The following is a 14,221-nucleotide window of genomic DNA, read 5'->3' as shown; positions in this document are numbered from 1 at the left end:
GGAGATCGAGGCTTTTGAGAGAGATAAGCCCCGAATGGATAAAGGGTTAACAAAATTTTATCCGAAATTAAAGCAAGAGACCCGAGATAAAAAGATGAAACAGTGGAGACAGAACATGATTGTAGAAGGACTATATCCAATGATGGCAATGGGTGGTCCTACAGGAGAGAAAAAGACAGAAAAGACCAGGCATTGGGTGTCCAGTGGGGATTCAGATGATGATTTATTGGATGACATGTTTATGAAAAATCCGCCTCCTTATAATGAAGGACCCAGATCGTCTAGTGTAGAGGATACTTCCCAACGACCCCCGTGTCAGGAAGGGAATAGATCTGTAAACGCAAGAGATAGCTGTCAAATACCTCCTTATAATGAAGGCCTAGGACTCATAGGTGCCGGAGACACCTGTCTAAGACCACCATTTAGTGGAGAATCAAGATATTCAGGGGAAAGAGACTTTTGTCCAAGACCTCCTTATGAGGAAGGACCGAGATCCGTAAACACAGGAAGCTTGTTTCCAAAACCTAATTATGGTGAAGGTCCAAGTATGACACAACCAACTGCCCCAACATTAAGTACGCAAATAGTACCTGAAATAAGCCTGGAAAGAATGCTGCAGGAAAAGGAGCGAGAGGCTCTAGCAAAACAAAGAACCAAAATAATTCAGAAAATCTCCCAGTTAAATACAAGCCCGAAGCCTTGACAATCCCAGTAACTATTGGACCAGTTGTTCCTTTGTATGGGGATAGACAAGGGAGTCCAAGAGCCCCAATTATTACCCCAACTGTAGTGCAGCCAAGAAAAGAGCCCTTAATTGTAGATGATCAAACGAGTGAGTGTGAATCTGAAGCTTCTTTAATGGATTTGCCGATTAGGAACTCAGGAAGGAGTTTGCAGAAGAGACATAATCCTTTCAATACGAGAGAGATTCAAATGGAATCGACTTCAGGTACCAAGAGTGTCACATTGGTGACTCCTGAAGAGATTGAGAGATGGAGTCGAGAACTAGAGAAACAAACTCCTCAGACCAAACCATTAGATATTTACAAATTAAGAATTGAAATGGAAGAACTGACGGCCGGAAATGTGGGGTTAGACAGATTAAATACCTATTCCGAGGAAGAGCTGCAGTTTATTGGCAAGAGTCTTACCCGTAATACCAGAGTGCTCCATGAGAAATTAACAGACACTGCAGCTAGTATGGGAATAGATATTTCAAAATCAAAGCCCTTACAAAAACCCTATAGAGCTGACTTCTCAGACAAAGATCTGGTAAATATGAATGTGTTGGGAAAAAAGGTGCAGATCAAAGAATTGTTGACCGTGTTGCAAAAATGGGGAGATGTAGAAAAGTGGAAAGCCAGGTGGGCAAAGAAGAAGGAAGAAGTTAGATCCAAACAAACGACTTCTGAGTTTGTTTTAAAAGAAGCAGACAAGCCAGAACAGTTATACCCCATGCGAGAAGTGCCAGGTGGGAAGTATGTGCACGTTCCATGGTCCCGACGGGATATTGTGTCCTTTACAAATGATTTCCCAAAATTGCGAGAGAAGCCAGTGGATTGGTACAGGCAGGTAGAGAGGTTTGTGAAAGTACAAAAATGCCTGTGGAAAGATCTGGATGGGTTCTTTGACATAGTTGTTCCAGTAGATTTGTGGACAGATTGTAAAATTGCCATTGGTTGGCCTAGTGAGGAATACCCGAGGGATCCTATTTCAGGAGCACCTTCCGATGAGGTAATGAAAAAATACCAGCAAGTAATGTTACACTTGAAGGAAAAGGTGCCTGCAAAGGAAACTGATTGGACCAGAATAGATAAAACTACACAGGAAAGAGATGCGACTGTGCATTCCTTTTGTGAAAGGCTGTTACAGGTGTTTAAAACATACAGCGGTATAGATAATATCGAGATGAAGGATATGACCCACTTCATTTACAGGTTTGTAAACGGTTTAAGACCTGAAATTTGCCAGTGGATCAAAGACAATAAAATCTGTTGGCAGTCAAAGAAGAGTGATGAGGTCTTACGGTACGCAAAGTACTGTGAAGACGAGATGGCTGATAAGCGAAAGGCTCTGAAAGAAAAGGTCATGTGGGCACAAGTAAAACTAGCGGAACAGCAGGAAAAGCAATTGGGTAAAATGAATAAGAATTTCCAAAATCAAGGTTCTGGGGGTGGAGGGAAGCCCAGAGTAAAAATGAGTCGAGAAGAAGCTAAAAAGAAGTTCCCCTGTCACCAGTGCGGAGAAATAGGGCACTGGCGAGACGAGTGTCCATATGCACAAGATAATAACCCCCAAACCCCTGATTTAAATACACAGACGCAGAATGAAAAACCAAGAAAGACCCAGCAACAGGTAAAGGCAAGTCAGTTGCCTCGTGCACCTAAACCGAATTATAAGGGAAAGACACCGCAAGATGAAGACATAGAAATCTGGGGAGGAAAAAAGGATAGACATGCAGCAACTTCGCAATTTTTATTGAATGATACTTTCCTCTGTGACGACCAATACTGACGGGGCCTGAGGGGGGAGGACGAGGAGTGCGTACTTGGCGCCTCCTTGCCGGTAGATCAGTCAGGGCCATACATTGAAGGAAAGGTTGAAAGCAATGATGTCACCTTTCTGTTGGACACTGGTGCTACCCGTTCTACTGTGAGAACAGCAGACGTTCCAAACCTACCCCTCTCGGGAGAAGCAATCCAAGTAGTGGGTGTATCTAATCAATTGATTAGTACCCCAGTTACTGAGCCCATGGAGATTACAATAGGGAATTTCAAAGAAATGCATAGATTTGTAGTTTCTGACACCAGTCCTATAAACTTACTGGGACGTGACTTGTTGTGCAAAATGAATTGTACCATCTTTTGCACACCAAAGGGCGTCGAAATACAAACCCCAGACGAAGATGGAATATACAAATTAATGTTAATCAGACCTGACTCGGAAATTAAACCACTGACTATACAGGACTTACCTGAAGAACTCCAACAGACAGTAAAACCAGAAGTTTGGGACTTTACTGGAAAAGATGTAGGACTAATGGCAAATGTTGATCCAATTAAAATAGCCATGAAAGAAAATGCAGTTTACCCCAATACTAAGCCATACAAAATGAGTGCAGAAGTGAGAGCAGGAGTGGCCATTGAAATAAAAAGATTACTAGAAGCCAACATCATACAAGAAGTGATGAGTAGCCCATGTAACTCACCCATAATTGGAATCAAGAAGCATAACGGCAAATACAGGGTAGTACAGGACCTGAGAAAGGTAAACAAAATTGTTGTTCCCTGCTGCTCTGTTGTTCCGAACCCAGCAGTGATTCTGTATCAGATTCCCTGGGATGCTGAGTGGTTCACCGTGATTGACCTATGCCATGCATTCTTCTCGATCCCATTGCATCCAGAGAGCAAATTTATTTTCTCATTTGCCTTCGACAGTCACGTGTTCGTTTGGAATCAAGTCCCTAAAGGGTACACAGAAAGCCCCTCAATATTTAATCAAATTCTGAAAAAGTGCCTTGAATCTTTAGTCTTATCTGGAAACTCAGTTTTGGTGCAATATATAGACGATCTCTTGGTGGCGTCTAAGAGTCGGAAAGACTGTGTTGTTGACACCATTGCCTTACTGAACCATCTAGGTGAAGGAGGACATAAAGTATCACCTGACAAACTACAGTTCTGTACCAAATCAGTAAAATATCTGGGGCACCAGATAGAGAAAGGTATCAGGAAAGTTACTTCAGAAAGAATTAGGATAATTCAAAACATGCAGTTACCCAATACTCAGAAAGAAGTCAGAATGTTCCTTGGAGTCGTAGGTTATTGCAGGCAATGGATTGTGGGATTTGCAGTCCTAGCAAAACCATTAATCAAAATGACAAAGAAAGGAGCAAAGGATCCAGTGGAATGGGATGAGGAGAGCTTGACAGCCTTTACAAAATTACGAGAATGTCTGTGTACAGCCCCTGCATTGGGAATGCCGGATTATTCAAAGGAGTTTGCACTGTTTTGTGATACACGAGATAATTGTGCACTGTCTGTCCTAACCCAAGAGCATGGTCTGACTAGACGTCCAGTAGCATATTTTTCTGCCACCTTGGATCCAGTAGCTGCTGGATTACCTGGATGTCTGAAAGCAGTAGCCGCAACTTGCATGAGTCTAGAACAGAGTGAATCCATTGTTATGGGACATCATGTAACTGTGTATGTTCCACATGCAGTTGTAATTTTACTGACCAGAACTAAAACTAAGTATCTTACCCCTAGTCGGCTGACTAAATACGAAAGAATTGTTGTAGGTGCTGCGAATGTGGTCATTACTAGGTGTAACATCTTAAATCCAGCTACCCTATTACCAGACTCACTAATTGCAGAAGCAGAGGGAGAGGTCGAGCATGACTGCATTGACCTGACTGAGTTCAGTACTAAACCACGACCAGATATCAAGGAAATGCCCCTGCCTGTAGAAGATTATGAGTTGTTTGTGGATGGCTCATGTCTGAGACATGAATATGCAGGCCTAAGGGCTGCTTAAGCTGTAGTCACGGTATCCCGCACTATAGAAGCACCTTGTCTATTCGGAGTAAAGTCTGCACAAGTAGCCGAATTGGTTGCATTGGCAAGAGCCTGTAAAATTGGGAAAAATAAAAGAGTGACCGTATATACTGACAGTCAGTACGGTTATGGAGTTGTGCATGACTTCGGCCAATTGTGGCTGCAAAGGGAGTTTCTGACATCTTCAGGTACTCCTATCAGAAATGGAAAAGTTGTACAAGAGTTGCTGGATGCAATCCAGTTACCAAAAGAATTGGCAGTGGTTAAGTGTGCTGCTCACAAATCTGGCAATGACCATGTGACAGTAGGTAACCGATACACTGACGAAGTAGCCCAACATTGTGCCAGACATAGAATGTCTGTCAATATCAAATTGGGGGGATACGGAAACAGCTGCCAACTTATGGTGTTTGAGGATGTGCCTACATGAGGTGAATTGAAAGATTGGCAGCATGCTGCGACACCAAAGGAAAAGGGAAAATGGAGAAAGCTTGGTTGTTACCAAAGGAGCGAGGATGGTGTCATTGTTGGCCCTGATGGTATGCCTGTGTTGCCTAATCGCTTGCTTGCTTCTATGGCCAGACTCATACACGGAGATGCACACATTGGTAGGGACGCCATGGTTCGTGTTTTCCAACAGACATGGTACAGCTCGAAGTTCAGGAAGGTAGCAGAGTCGCTCTGCCAGAGGTGCTTGACATGTCAGCAGTTCAACGCTGGGAAGAAGACAGTAGTTGAAATGGGTAAAATTGGGAAGTCAGGAGGTCCTTTTGTAAGATTGCAGATTGACTTCATTCAGTTACCCCTTTGTAAAGGAATGAGATATGTCCTTGTTATTGTCTGCCTATTTTCAAAATGGGTAGAAGCTTAACCGGCCAAAAAGAATGATGCTATCACTGTAGCCAAGTTGTTACTGTGAGAACTCATACCTAGAAACGGGGTTCCGGTCACAATTGAATCAGATAGAGGTGGACATTTCCAGAATGAAGTAATTGATCAGCTCTGTAAAGCTTTCAAGATTACACAAAAGCTGCACTGTGCATATCGTCCAGAGGCTTCTGGAGTGGTGGAACAGATGAATGGCACTATCAAGTCGAGACTAGGAAAGATGTGTGAATCTACTAACATGAATTGGATAGAGGCTTTACCTCTTGTTCTGATGGGAATCCGAAGTATTCCAGACCGAAATACAGGCCTGAGTCCCCATGAGATCCTGATGGGACAAGCATGAGTACCAGGACACAAACTGATAAGCATTTCTGATGATTTGGTACTTGAGTACTGCAAGCAACTGGGTGACCAAGTGCGTTCTATCTCTCGCCAGATTGGGGAAGACGCCGTCGCCAGTCCAGCAACTCCAGTCCATAAATTGATTCCAGGCGATTGGGTGGTACTCAAGAAGCACACCCGTTCAAATTGCCTTGCACCGAAGTGGGGAAGGCTGAGACAAGTGATCCTGGTGACCACGACAGCGGTGAAGTGTGCGGGCGTCCCGAAGTGGATCCATGCCAGCCACACCAAGAAGGTGATCGAAGACAAGAAAACTGACGCTGAAGGTTGCCCAGCTGAGGGGTCTCCAGACGTAAATCCCGAAGTACCTGATGACGAACAACCGAGCACCAGTCGAGATGAGTGGATACCCATAATCGACCTGACTGATGACCCAATCAGAACAAGAAGTCAGACCTACACAGACAGAGAGTGGAATAGTGAGGATGAGACAGGAATAGAAGGAGACAATCAGATTATCGAAATCCACGTAAAATCTGGAGAAGAAGAAGATCAGATAGGGACAGAACAGGTGATCGACACACCTCCAAGAACACCTGAAATTGAAAAGGGACAGACAAAGATAAGGGCAAAAGTTCAAGTGGAAGAAAATCAAAGGGTCGAAGTGCTTGAACAGGATCAGATAGAAATAGACGAATGTGTTCAGGATACTGAAAGTGAAACACCCAAAAGTCAAACTCCGGTTACACCTGAACAAGGGCAGCTTAGTGACCAGGCAGAAGAAAAAGAAGTAAGACAAGACCTGGGACTAGTCAGAAAGGAAGGGAAGGAGCAGGAGCAGAAGTGCCACAACTGAACGAAAATAAAAGAGCATTAGACGAAAGCCCAATCACAGTGCCAGTTAAAAGACTCAAGAAGAAAAATACAGAACCAAGGTACATTAAGAGACTGAGACTGAAAACAGTAGAAGAAAAACTTGAGCAAAGGAAACAAGCTTTAAGTAAAACAGAGCCAACTGGAGAAAACACTAAGCGAAGAAGTGCCCGAGTAAAAAGACAGAACGAAAAGTACCAGGATCCTGAATGGACTTTCCTAGTGTTGGAGAAATTTGAGGATCTTGATATAACTGACGAAAGTGACGAAGAACAGACAGCTGACCAGTCTGCCGAAGAAGAAGAGCCAACCTGAAATTGCTCAGTGTAAGCTACCTGTGCAAAGTTGCAAAGAGGGGTTGAGAAAAGCTTCTTGTTAAGCAGAAACGTCTGATTCAAATGTGAATGGAAGACCTAGACGTAATTGCTGTAAAACATGCTGTAAAGTATGTATATGTAGTGTAGCCTTAGTATTAATATTATGGATAGGACTAGCAATTACTATTCCTTATATGATGAGCAAAAGTACTATTACTGACACCACAGAGACTGTGACGAAAAATGCAAGAGAAACGACATCACAAAACGTAGAGGGACATGAGAAAGCACTTAGCATTAGACAAACTAAACAAGACTTAGAAGCATCAGATGAGGAAGGACTGCAATATCATGGAGTAAAGAACCAGACTCATTTAAATGTATTCACTAACCTTTTAGTGCATTATGTAGAGACCATGGAAATAGAGGACTGTTATGTGTGCATGAAGCTACCTACTTCTCTAGCTGAGGGAGTGACATACCATCACTTGCCACTAACATATGGAATTTCCTGTAGTATTTTAGCTAGTTTATTTTACAAAAGAGGACCGTTACAGTACTATTACTCTAACTCTGACGTGATATTTTCTGAACTTCCTATACGTGGAAATCTGAACTCTGTACATACAAAAAGTGACGTGACACGTTATATGGGAGAATATTTTCTGACTATAGGTACTATAGATTTAGGTGAAGCACATAGAGATAACTTGACTTGTTCATTACATGAACAAGAGAAAATGTTTCTAAACATGGCAGAGAAAAGAAGAGAAAGTTTCCAAAGAAAGGCGAATGACAAAAAGCAGAGAATTCCTAAGTGGGCTGAAAACATGGGAAGCACCTCAAATGGTGGGGTTAGTCCTGCTTTGTTGCTGGATTTCGAGAGAAAAGGGAAGATTTGTCTTCACCGAGAAAAGACTAAATATCATAATAACATTTTCATTGGTTCCAGTCAATGTGAACACAATTACAAGGTAATTGGAGGTTGGGGTTTCAAAAATGGGTCAGAACCTGTGTTTCCCGGAATTTATTACATATGTGGAAACAAGGCTTATTTCAAATTGCCGGATCACTGGTATGGAAGTTGTTATTTTGGCATTGTCTTCCCGAAAATATACCATGTGAATGAAATTGCTGGAAGCAATGAAAACACTAACAGTTTAGTGCGTAGTAAAAGAGAAAGTGTAGGTGAAATAATGGGTAGTATTTTTAGTGCATTGATACCTGCAGTGGGAGTGGTTCTGAACACTGACACGGCAAGTGGATTTCTTATGGTCAATACCGAAATGGTTGCGATCAGATCTATGGTTTTGCAGAACAGACTTGCTCTTGACACCTTATTAGCAAAAGAGGGCGGAGTCTGCCGAATGCTGAAAGCGCAACATTGTTGCACTTACATACCTGATAAAAGTGTGCAAATCAAAAGGTATGTAAGGAACATTACAAAAAGAACTCAAACCACTGGAGGTTGATAGTGCCTGGAAGAGACTCACTGATGGTCTCTCCTCTGTAGGTCATTGGTTTTCTAATTTAGGTAAAGGTTTGTTGTACAAGGTACTGATGCCAATTGCAGTAGTAGGGTTTATCATATTCCTTATATTTGTCTGTTACAAATGTCGCAAACACCAAAAGAAGTATACTGTGAATAAAAGAGGTGTGAAACGAAGTGTGGATGAACTTGAATTGGAGGAACTGAATAATCAGATTTATAAAAGGGTGAATAATTCTCACCCTAACAAAGAAGTAAAAGAAAAGTTGAATCGAATGTTAGAAGAAATTGAAATGAACAAAGTGTGAGAAAAAAAGTTGGCATCTGATTCCATTGGTTTTGTGATGATAGTAAATATCATCAAAGAGGGGATTGATGGAGCAAGGATTCGCATATTACGCGACTTGCTTGAATTCATGAACCTCGAATAATATGTAACAAAGTAATCCAACCTGTTTGTCTTACTAATTTCCCTGTTATTCTGACATTTTGGGTGTCCCAGTGAAGCTTGCCTATGTGTTTACTAACATTAATACGCTTGCCACTGAAAATGGCCACTGCTTGGCGGGGTTTCTTCTGCGCATGCGTTAGTCACACTCACGTGACGTGACGTACTCGCAGTTCTGGTGGGAAATGTTTGCTCATGCGCAGTACAGCTAAGATGGCCGCTTTGTCTCCTCATATGCTCCATGCTTGCAAAGCTGCTTTTGCAAAGTTGTTTGTTCCGCATTTACCCTAACGCTATAGATATTACAAAGTAAGGGGTATAGAGTAGCAATTCATGGTATACAGTGTATTCATTTATTTCTGTGTTTTAATTTGTTTACGCTTACTTTTCATGCACCGCGCTCTTGAGGGTCTGCGAGACACATGTGAATCCATATTAAGTTACCGTACTGCGCATGACAGACTTCTGACGGTGGCATTGACAGTTTGCCAACTGAAGGTCCCTGCCAAGATGTGCCTGGGAAGATGCACCCTCACCTACCAGAAGAAGCTGAAATGTTCTGCAAATGTTACAAATGTATTTTATTCATTGTATTCGGTAGAGTAGGTCATGGGAACCCCAAATTCACTAGGCGGTCCCAGACCATGTAAATGTAGGCTTGTAGAAGTAAAATGTGATTGGTGTGTTGACCTATCCTACTTGAGGACCAATCGAAATTGGGGATTCTGACACTTGCAACATTTGGGAGGTGGTACACTGACCCGAAAACAGTATAACTAGCCTAGGTTTAGCTAGAGAAATTGTCCGACTTGTCCGAATAGCTGACATGTCACTGACCCAACGCACTCAATAGGTGACTTGATACAGAGGGCTGCGGAGCACTCTGTCCGAACTTTCCATAGACTCTAGAGGTTTTAAACCTTAAGTGCTGGCGGAGCACTTTGCTGGGGAAATCAATAACCCAATCGGGGTTCTGGCTGATAGCTGCAGAGAGGGTGGAGCGCAGGCGTTTCTTCCAAACTGCGGGTGTTGGTCTTATCCTGGTGGTCCTGTCCTGATCCTAATCTGGGTTTCTTGTCCTGTCCTGGGGTGTCCATTCTGCACCTGCTGTCCTGCTGATGACGGGTTTCCTTTGGGGTCCCTCCTGTTCTCAACTGACCTGTGGCCAGGGTTGGTCTTCACACCATTCTAGGTAAATATAGTGCTGAAACTCTATACTGCACCTTTCTATTTTTCTGTCTTTTGCTTCAATAAAGACATATCTTTGCATATATTGAATTTCCATGCTTTTTCCGCAAACCACTGAATGAAAAGCTCATACGTTATTTTCGTTATTCTAGCATGTTCCTTGTTCTTACCTCCCTTTAGATTCATAAATGATCAGCTTGATATATTTCCTTTATGGATACGTGCTCTTTGTAATTCTGATAATCGATTGCTTGCTCGTTGTGAATCTCATGTTTTCTGAGCTTGATGAAATTTAGATAAAGGTTTTCAAAACTTCCTGAGTTTGTGGTTATTATAGTACAAATAGAATATAAAAAAACATAAGTATTTTTGGTATCTGCCTTTTCTTCACAGCTAGCTCCCTGATTCATCGTGGTCATTAGGTACCCGTGACAGGGGATTGGTAAGTCGGGTACAAAAGAAAAATATAGGAAGGAACTGGGTTACTGGTAGTAGAGTGTATGGTCACCCGATTAATAAAATGGTGTATTGAAATATATGGGCCCGATATGTGTATGGTAAACCTGTTGGTTGGGTGACCTGCGCGCTCTATCAGGTTCAGGGGTCAGAAATTCACGAGGAGCTGTAAAGTGATATTAATAAAGGCAGAGTCTTGATTTTTTTTTACTGGACGAGATAATCCTCTTCTCCATGCATCATTTCACAGTATTGAGGAGTCTATTGCAGTCAGCCACCTTGAATTGTCAGTGAGAGTATTATGTCCTGGCTCACTGCAGTATTTGTGGTTATTCAGTAGTTTCCTTTCTGTGATTCTTGTTAGCAGCTGATTACAGATGTGCTTGGTCTTGAAAGCTCTATGCCTTGGATCAACTTCTCTTTAAGCTATATGTGTCCTCATGGCCTTACAATATGACCTGCTTAATCTTCTATGAGTTACAGTGTTCTCCATTCTGCATTGCAGAAAGGCACTTTAGCTGCCCCTGAGATACTTTATTCACTCTATGTTTTGCAGTGTCATGGCTGGATCATTACAATCTCTCGCAGAGCTATTGCTCTTTGTGCATGTATTATTGACCCTTGGACTTAATCAATGTCATTATTTAGTTTTTGAATGCTTTAGGGATTTGGGTATTTCATGTTTAAGGTGCCTCGGTTATATCTTATTTTACTAAAACTCTTTTTTGATTCATTAGCCTGTATAAAAGCACCTCCAGATATAGAATTTCAGACTACCAGTTTTAGGAAAAAACACTTTAGGTATACTTCTCAATGCAGTGCACCTATTAGTGTCAAAGCTTCTTTGTTAAAGAAATACACCTTTAAAAAAAAACAAATTGAAGAGACTTTATTATATTTTCTTTAAATAGCACAGAAGCCCATCCTTGGGTGTGTGTGGCCGTTCATCACTGGCACTTGAAGTAACAATACAAGTGTTAATGTGCCGCATGGCTAAATACCTATAAGGTCCCAAAAGCGAGACCTATTGGCTATGCCAATGCTTGTTTATTTTGCGAAGGAGAGTACCGGCACTTCTGAAGGGAAATCTACTACTTTTAATTGGAGAGTACCGGCAGTTCTATTTTCCCATTTCAAGCACTGATCCTGCTGAAATTTATTTGGGGAATAGGCATGGAAAAAAGAAAATCTGCATGTTATGTCTCATTTCCCTGCTGAAAATTGGGAATAGTGGCTAGACCTCACTATGGAGTAACATCAAGTAACAGCAGAAGTGCTTCTTGCAGAGTTGGACATGCATGGGAGGATAGCATCCATGTTATGTTCAACACATTATAAATGAATAATACTTTGCATTCTGGATATTGCAGATTACCTGTTCGTTAGTTAGGGTGCCCTAGTGCCAGCACCTTCAGTCAGTCTGGCTCAAAAGCCAGATTAAAAGCGTGAATCGCACATGCCGGCTGCCGAGGTTGTTGTAGTAGGTAACTCTCGTTGATGGGATTAGGCTACGGCTACTGTTTAAATGTCCAACATAAATGTTCATCTTCGAAGCGTGGTTAATAGTAGGAATATTGAAGTCGGTGACTAACACACTTATAGCATCTGATCATTGCTTGACATAAATTGTCTTTACAGTCGTGAGTATTTATTTATTTATTTATTTTTAAAGTTTTATATAGCGCGAACAAGATCTTTGCAGATATCAGAGCGCTTTACAGAAACAGTAGGTAGGATAAACAAGACTCTTAAATCAATATGAGATTCCGTAGACAGTGAGATGCAAAAATAGGGTATCAATCATACAAGAGTATACAGAGTAATAACAATCAAGAAACAATAATATGGAAGCAGTACAATGTCTAAACGGATAAGATTATAGCACCCCAGAGGGTGAGTAAACACAATGTTGAAAGCAAAGAAGTAGTCAGTAGTGGGTGCGTTGCAGGTTATTGAGGCACTCAAGTCCTAGTGTACAACCCAATAAACAAGTTGGAAATCAATAGTATAGCATCCGTGCAATGAATTAGATCCAGAAGCAGACAAAAAATGGACTGATAGATAAGTATTCAGACAGCCGATAATGTGGGAGCCAAATACTGTCATTGTTCCAGTATCAATAGTGTTCAGGTGTATTTAGCCATAAGGATGGCCTTCACCTCTTTCTTGAAGAGTATAGTGGACGGGATAAGCCTGGTTTCTGGTGGGAGTGCATTCCAGATCCTAGGTGCCATTCCAGAGAAGGAGCGTTTGTATGTTTTTTCCTTCCGGAATCTCCGTGGTTTCAGGAGGAGAGTGTTTGTGCTTCTGTTGGATCTTGAGCCTCCTGATATGGTCAGCTTATGAGAGAGGTAGTTGGGTGCCTTGTGGTGTACGGCCGAGTGTGTCATACAGGCAATTTTCAACTGAATTCTGGCTTCAATAGGCAGCCAGTTCAGGGTTTTTAAGTCAGGGGATATATGCGAGTGTTTTCTTGAGCCAGTGATGAGTCTCGCGGCCGCGTTCAGGGAGGCTCTTAGGGGAGCCGTTGTTGTCAGGGGGAGCCCGCTGAGAGCCACAATTCCGTAGTCTATGCGAGGAAGGACTAAGGCTTGTACCACAGTTTGGAAGTCCTTGGGTGGTAGGAAGGGTTTGAGTTTTCTCAGCGTGTTGATTTGGAAGTTGGCTCCTTTAGTTGCTATGCTAATATGCTGCTGCATGTCGAGATTGCAGTCCAGTGTGATGCAAAGGGATTTCGCTGAGTCCACGATGGTGGGTTGGACATTGAGTGCGGTTAGATGATTGAGCCAGGTTTGGGTGATGGCCTTTTTCGCAGGAGGAGAGATCAGAAGGAACTCAGTTTTCAGAGCATTTAGTTTGAGGTGATTGTCGGCCAGCCAAGCTTGGGTGTTTCTTAGTGTGGCATTCAACAGTTTGATGTCTTCAGGGGATTGAAGCTTGAGGTAGAGCTGAGTGTCATCGGCGTACATATGGAAATGTACCTTAGAAGATTGAAGCAAGGTGGTGAGTGGTTCCATGACGAGGTTGAACAATGTGGGGGATAGGGAGGAACCTTGCGGGACGCCCAGTGTTACTGGCACAGGCGAGGACAGTGCGTTGTTGATCTTGAACCTCTGAGAACGGTTGTGCAGAAAGGACGTGAACCATTTGAGAACCGTCCCGGATATGCCCATTCTGGTATTTAGGAGCTCCAGTAGATTCTCGTGTTTGACGGTATCAAATGCTGAAGAGAGGTCAAGAAGGATGAGGAGGCAAGACTCATTGTGATCAAGGATTTGGAGGGCATCATCTATTATGTGTGTCATGGCCGTTTCCGTGCTATGCTTTGCTCTGAATCCGGATTGGTGAGAGTTGAGGAGGTCAAACTGCTCAATGTGTTTTGTCAGTTGGAGTTGTACGCATTTTTCTAACAGTTTTGCTAGAGTGGTGATATTGGTGATAGGACGATAGTTGTTTAGGTCGGCCGGGTCAGCTGTGGGTTTCTTGAGTATAGGCGTGACTTGCCCAATCTTTAGGGAGTCTGGGATGAGCCCTTGTTGCAGGGAACAGTTGATGATTTTAGTCCAGAGTGGGAGGAACAGGGGGGTGAGGACTTTAACAGCATTGGCAGGTAGGGGGTCTGTGTGATGATTGGCGGGTTTCAAGGTGACCAGCAGCTTGTGAATTG

Source organism: Lissotriton helveticus, chromosome 3_1, assembly GCF_964261635.1.
Source record: "Lissotriton helveticus chromosome 3_1, aLisHel1.1, whole genome shotgun sequence".
In the NCBI taxonomy this organism is placed as follows: domain Eukaryota; kingdom Metazoa; phylum Chordata; class Amphibia; order Caudata; family Salamandridae; genus Lissotriton; species Lissotriton helveticus.
Note: the sequence above shows the minus strand (reverse complement) of the source record.